The sequence below is a fragment of the Triticum dicoccoides genome, chromosome 7A, assembly GCF_002162155.2.
Source record: "Triticum dicoccoides isolate Atlit2015 ecotype Zavitan chromosome 7A, WEW_v2.0, whole genome shotgun sequence".
NCBI classification, from domain to species: domain Eukaryota; kingdom Viridiplantae; phylum Streptophyta; class Magnoliopsida; order Poales; family Poaceae; genus Triticum; species Triticum dicoccoides.
Window position 1 is genome coordinate 548,395,230 of NC_041392.1, and position 6,667 is coordinate 548,401,896.

Below are 6,667 nucleotides of genomic sequence, written 5' to 3' on the forward strand. Positions count from 1 at the left end.
AAACTGTTGCCTTCCATTCCTCCCCTTCCCCTCTTTCCCTCCCCTTTACTACCTAATGACCATCCCAAGGAGATCTCCCCATGGAAGGAAGGGGATCCCATGTGCTCTTGAAATTCTCCTTTTGGGATTTAGCACCCTGGGCTTTCTCCTCCTAGTCACCAAACAAAGTCTAAGTGATTTTTGCCGGTAGTTTTGGTTATGTATTTCTGAACGATTGCCAGGTCGGCTTGGTGGAAGGCACGAATCCGTATGAGGATGATTGCCAGGTCGGCTTGGTGGAAGGCGTGAAGCGATATGGGGACGGTGCATGAAATTTCACACAATACCATACCCAATTCCTAGCTCTGAGATCGTCTCTGTTGGAATTTGGATGTGCGGCAGCCTGCCCGGGATGACCCATGGGCTCGGGGAGGTAGATATCCCCTTATATCTCGGTATGTATAATGCCTCAAGAAAAGTATTGGTACATACATAACTCATTTAGTTTTTTTTTTTGAGACAAACATAACTCATTTAGTAGTAAACAATGTTCTAAAAAATACTAGCAAAAATGGGAAGTTGCTATCTATGGGAGCCCCTATTTCGCTCGCAAGTTGGCGAATAGCGACCAATGGGCCACCACCTTGTGCCCACCGCGCATTTTTTGGGTTAGGCGATCCAGTTTTCTTTCCGGTTCTTTTGTTCTTTTTTTTACTCTAGAACACTTCACCAATCTTAAAGTAAAAAAATGATTGGGGATTTAAAAAAATCTCAATTTCAAAAATTGTTAATGAACTTGAACAATGTTCACAAATTCACAAGATATTCATGAATCATGAGTTTAACAAATGTTCATAAATTCAAAGAATATTACCAAATGCAAAATATGTTCACGAATTTAAGAATTGTTTCTGATTTTTTTAAAAAGCCATCAGTTCAAAACAACTATGCATTCAAAGAATGTTCATCAAATGAAAAATAATATTCCTCATTTTTATAAATTGTACTGAAATTTCAAAATTGTTCACGAGTTTTAGAAAATGTTTATATTTTCTGATTTTTTTTTTGTGAGTTTCGGAAAATGCTTGAAAAATTGGAAAATTTCATGATTTCAAAAACAAAATTGTAAATTTGTAAAAGCTATTCGTGATTACATAAACTGTCGTGATTTTAGTAAAAAAGAATGTTTGTGAATTTAAAAAATGATCCAATTTTAGAAAAGGGACACGAGTTCAGAAAAATGTTGAACAAGTATTTGAAAATATTGAAAAAATAGTACAAATTTTACACAAGTATTTGAAACAAATATTGATCATGTATATAAACATGTTGAACAAGTATTTAAAAAATGTTGAACAAGTGTTTGAAAATTATTGAACGAACATTTTAAAAAATGTTGATCATGTATATAAGAATGTAGAATGAAAAACAAAAAGAAACAAATAAAAGGCAACAAATGAAAAATGAATAAGAAACAAAATGAACCAAAAGAAAATAGAAAATGAAAAAATGAAGAAACACATAAAAAAATCCGGAGAAAAAAATATTAAAACCGAGGAAGAAACAAAACAACAGCAAAATAAAGAAATAAAAACCTATATAATACAAGAACCCGAACTCAGTGCAGTGCATAGCATTGCCGGGGTGCAACCAGTAGTTCCCAGGATCGATCCCATGTGCGTGCACCGATTTTTTTTTAACAAGCTCTTTTCAAAAATACTAGCAAACATTGTAACGGGTAAAAGAAATAGCATATGTTATGATGGTGAGGTTATGCACACCGACAGCCTTCACCTTCGCATGTGCTTTGCTATGGAGCAAATGATAGTTGCCATGAATCATGGTTTGCTCGACCAAGAATCTGGCTTGCGGGACTTATGTCACTGATAACAAGAACGATGAATTGATTGAGGACAGAGTTTGTTGGACTTAGTTGGGGACATGTGACATGATCCAACATAAATTGAGCCATGTGAATAACGATGAATTTATTGAGAGCGGGTTTTGTGGACTTAATTCGAGACACGAGACTTTTATCCTTAATAAATTGATATAGCGGAACAACGCTAGTTTCAGATAATTAGTTAACACTTTTTTTGAGCACTTCACACTAAGCTTTAAAATATAAAAATTTAGAGTAACAGGAGAGCTATACCAACCTGGTAGCAGCAAGGAATCGTTTGTGTTTTGGTAGTAGTTGATTGAAGTTCAAGAAGGGACCATCTCCTCAATATAAGGCAACACTGTCCATGTGCCGACCGGACGGTACTCCTAATCTTACTGAACTCCCGCCTGCATCCATCCTCCGGCCTCATCAGTCATCACACCATTCCTTTTCAATTCCGGCCTGCATCCTCCGGCCTCACAGCTCATCCCTGCCACAGCAGGCCGGCCTTTCCTTTTCCTCTGCCCTCGTTATCCTTCGGTTCTTAATTCCCGATCCGCTTCCTTGTTACCCAGGAGCATCAAAAAGGTATATAAATTGGAAGAGTTGAATATAACAGGGGCGAGGTGGGACTATTTAAGACCATGGAATCGATTAGGTGGGCCGGCTTCGATGCCAACGCGCGAGACAATTGCAGGCCGAGGCCCACATAGGAGGGCAGACGATAACAGCGTGATTGGCGAAGGAAATAGATCGTGATTCTAAAAAAGGAAACAGATCGTGCTGCGTACGGAAATTCTGCTGAAAGCGTATTGTGACGGTGAACCTGGAGACTCAATCCGTGCTTTATTATTACTAGCACATATACCCGTGCATTGCAACGGGGAGAAAATAAATAGTTGTATATTCAAATTTAACCGAAATATATAGCATATTCATGTATTGCAACGAATACAAAATAAATTGAAGGTTTCGTGTGTTATTCGGGAGTTTGCCTGTGCTGGTGCACTACTGAGTTGCATCTCTCAATTTGTGACTTCTGCGTCGCTTATCTTCACTTTGATGTGAAAATGTGTCGGGCAACCATGCAATAAGCATGATGCAATGCTAATCATCAAAAGATAAAAAGAAAAACAATTTAGATATGTATATGAAACTGAGCTATACAGTTTTCACCAGATACAAAATATAAAATAGCAAAAATTCATTAAAAAATTGATCAAAATTTTATTAATGGATATGGATGTCAACAAACTAATTTGGTTTCCTCGACAAAAAAAATTCATGAGAGAATGCAGCCGCAACACGACAACTTAGAGAAAACAGTTGCAGGCAGCACTGCACTTTCTCTTAGTCTGTTTGTTGATCTGCGAGCTGGCTTGCTGATTTGCAAGCAACTCGGCAGAGTATATATATTGTTGTAATCTGATGGGAAGAAGCGAGGTGGGACTATTTTAAAAATATGGGTGAAAAATAAAGCAGAGTCAGCCAACTGGGCCAACAAACCGGCCATGCCGGCCCAGCCAGCGCCCCCAGGTAGCCCGCAGCTATGCCCCCAAAAATAGCTAGCCCGCAGCCTGATCCCCAATCCGCTCGTAACTTCCTCCTCCCGTCGTGCGTCGATTTTGATTAGATAGGAAGAACTCCAATGCAGCCCCTATTCCCCAACCTCGTGCTCGTCCCGGCCGGCTCCGGAGATGCCACATGGACGTGCCAAACGCCATCGACCTCGTTGGCTGGCGAGCCTCCTCCGCGCCCCTTCTCCCTCTCCTCGCTGCTGCAGCCTCTCCCGCGACCGCGTCTCCCCGCCGCCGCCGCTACCTGCTTCCACCGTCGCCGGCAGTAGCCACTCCGGCGAGCGCGTTTGCTCCGCCCCACCTCGCCTCGCCTCTGTCACGCAGGGAACCTCCTCTCTTTCATGTCGTCAAACGCCTATCCAGCGTTGTTGCCTCCTGCTTTGCACGCAGCCGCCACGGACGGTCTCCTCTGCCTCCCTGCTCTTCGTTGGTTCCGCCACGCAGGGAACCTCCTCTCTTTCATGTCATCAAACGCCTATCCACCGTGTTGCCTGCTTCTGTGCACGCAGCCGCCACGGACGGCCTCCTCTGCCTCCCTGCTCTTCCTTGGTCCCGCCTTCTGAAAATCGAAACGTTTTTCTATACGTAACACCTAAAACTGTACTGCAGGTTGATTACGTAAAACTGTACTGTGGACCTCAAATTAGTACCACCTCGTTTATATTACGATTTTGTCTATACAAATCGTAAAAGCGTATTATATGACATGAGAAGAAAGCGTATTGTGACGGTGAATCCACGGAGTCAATCCGTACTTTATTATTACTAGCAAAAGGGCCCGTGCGTTGCAACGGGAGAAAAAAATTCATAATTTCAAATGGTCATGATCACATTTCGTTGCATCACCGAGATACAATATCTCTCTCAATTTCTCGAAATCATGAACATTTTGAAATTATGAACAATTTGTTAAACTCATGCACATATTTGAAATCGCAAACAACATACTATTAGAAATTTCTGAACATTTTCTACAATCAAGAACATTTTTTCAATTTATGAATATTTTTTGCTATTTACAAACATTTTTTAGAAATTGTGAACATTTTTAAGCAATTTTCCTGAACTGGCAAACATTCTATAATCGATGAAAATATTTAGAAATTGGGTGGAATAGTTATTGAATTTGACGAACTTTTTTTGATTTAGCGAACATTTTTGGAAATGCCCGTGCCTTGCAACGGAAAAAAACTATCAAGTTATACATGTGTGGTAGATATAAAAAAGTATGAATCAAATTCACAAAGTATATACAAATCATGTCATGATGCGATAAGACACTTTTAAAATGTAATTTCAAAAACGAACAATATGATGCTCATCAAGACTTGATTTTTTAAAGCGTCACAACAAAATATTTTGTGGCTGAGCAAACTGCATTGACGGACCCTGCCTGAGCTATACTGATAAATAAAGTGTCTCGTCTGGACTTAGCGTAGCGGTGTTTACCATAACCACTATTGTGATATGAAAATAAGCATAACTGTGTATGGAAGCAAAATAGACATTTAGTCATTTTAATATAGCTTACAAAAACAAACCCTTAGAAAGTTATGTCAATTTTGTTGGGTTCAGCGTTGTACAAAACACGGAAACCCTTTTTTACCCAACGCGAAGGACTAAATAAAATCATAAAACGAGCTATATAGATCTCCTAATAAAACCTTTATGGAACCTACAATTAGTTTTGTTCATTATTTATGGATGTGTTTTAATTTTTGTGAACATTTTCTAAAAGCTGATGGACATGATTTTTAAATTCCTGAATATGCTTTGAATATTGGCTCATTTAAAAAAATCATGAACATTTTTTATTTCATGAAATCATTAGAAATCGTGATTTGTTTATAATTTGTGAGCAATTTTTTAAGTCATGAACATTTTTTGATTTTTAGAATATTTTTTAAATTCACAAACAGTTTACCATTTTCCTACTTTTTTTCAGAACTCGCAATTGTTTGATATTTTGGAAATCCGAAATTAATTTTGAGATAAAAAACCAAAACAGAAATAAAAAAGTAAAAAGAAATAAAAAATAGGGGGCGCCATCAATCCGAAATTTATTTTTAGGGAAAAAACAAAATAGAAATAAAAAAAGATATAGAAAACAGGGGGCGCCACGACCCGCACATGGGCTGGCCCATTACTGCGCTTGGTAAAAAGAAAGAGAAAAAGCGTGAGAACCAAGGATCGAACCCTGGTCTCCTGTGTGGAGCATCATTGCCTCAGCCATCGCACTGCTCATGCATTGGTGCTATTATATCGTATCCACCTTTAATAACAGAACCCTGGAGCGATATTAGAAATTAAAAACGAATCGTTTTTGCCACTTACGGGTGGCATTGGTGGGTAATTATTGCCAACTTCAAGGGCATTTTTAATGACGGACGGGCAGAAGCACTATTTGCTTTATTAGTAGGTAAAGATAAAGATATATATATATATATATATATATATATATATATATATATATATATATATATATAATAGGGATAGATTATTAGGGAGAGATATGCCCTAGTGGACCGGGATGATACTGTAGCTTGACGCGAGAGTTACCCTCTCCTCTCGCCTAATGCGAGAAATAGCCCATATCAACTTTAGATGGGGAATCGTCTACAACCTATCTAGCAGGTACCGAGCCAGCGGACAGTTTGTTATTTTTTTTCTCCACTTTTGCTGTCCATCTTTTCTCAGGATCCTTTAATTGTAATTTGGAAAAATGTAATTTCTAAAAAAGATCGTGAAGTTACGAAAGACTTGACAAATTTGAGAATTGTTTACGAATTTAAGAATCGATCAAGATTTAAAAATATTCATGAATTAAAAAATTGTGAAAAATCACGAACTAAAAATATATTCATGAATTTAAAAAATGTTCACAGATGTGGAAAATGTTTACAGAGTTCAGTAAATGCTAAGAAATTCCAGAATTATTCATGAATTTGCAAAAATGTTCACAAAACTGAAATGCTGATTAAAAAATGTTCAGAAATACAAAAACATATTTGCGAAATTGAAAATGTTCATTAATTCAAAAAGTATTCATGAATTTAAAAATATGTTCAAAAATTCTAAAAATGTTCAAGAACTCAAAAATATCCAAGAATTGAAGAAAGTGTTCGTGATTGAACAAAGTTCATGAATTCAACATATTTAACTCAAAATATATTTGGTGAACTCAAGAAAATGTTGACAATTTCAAAAAATCCTCGCACATTTGAAT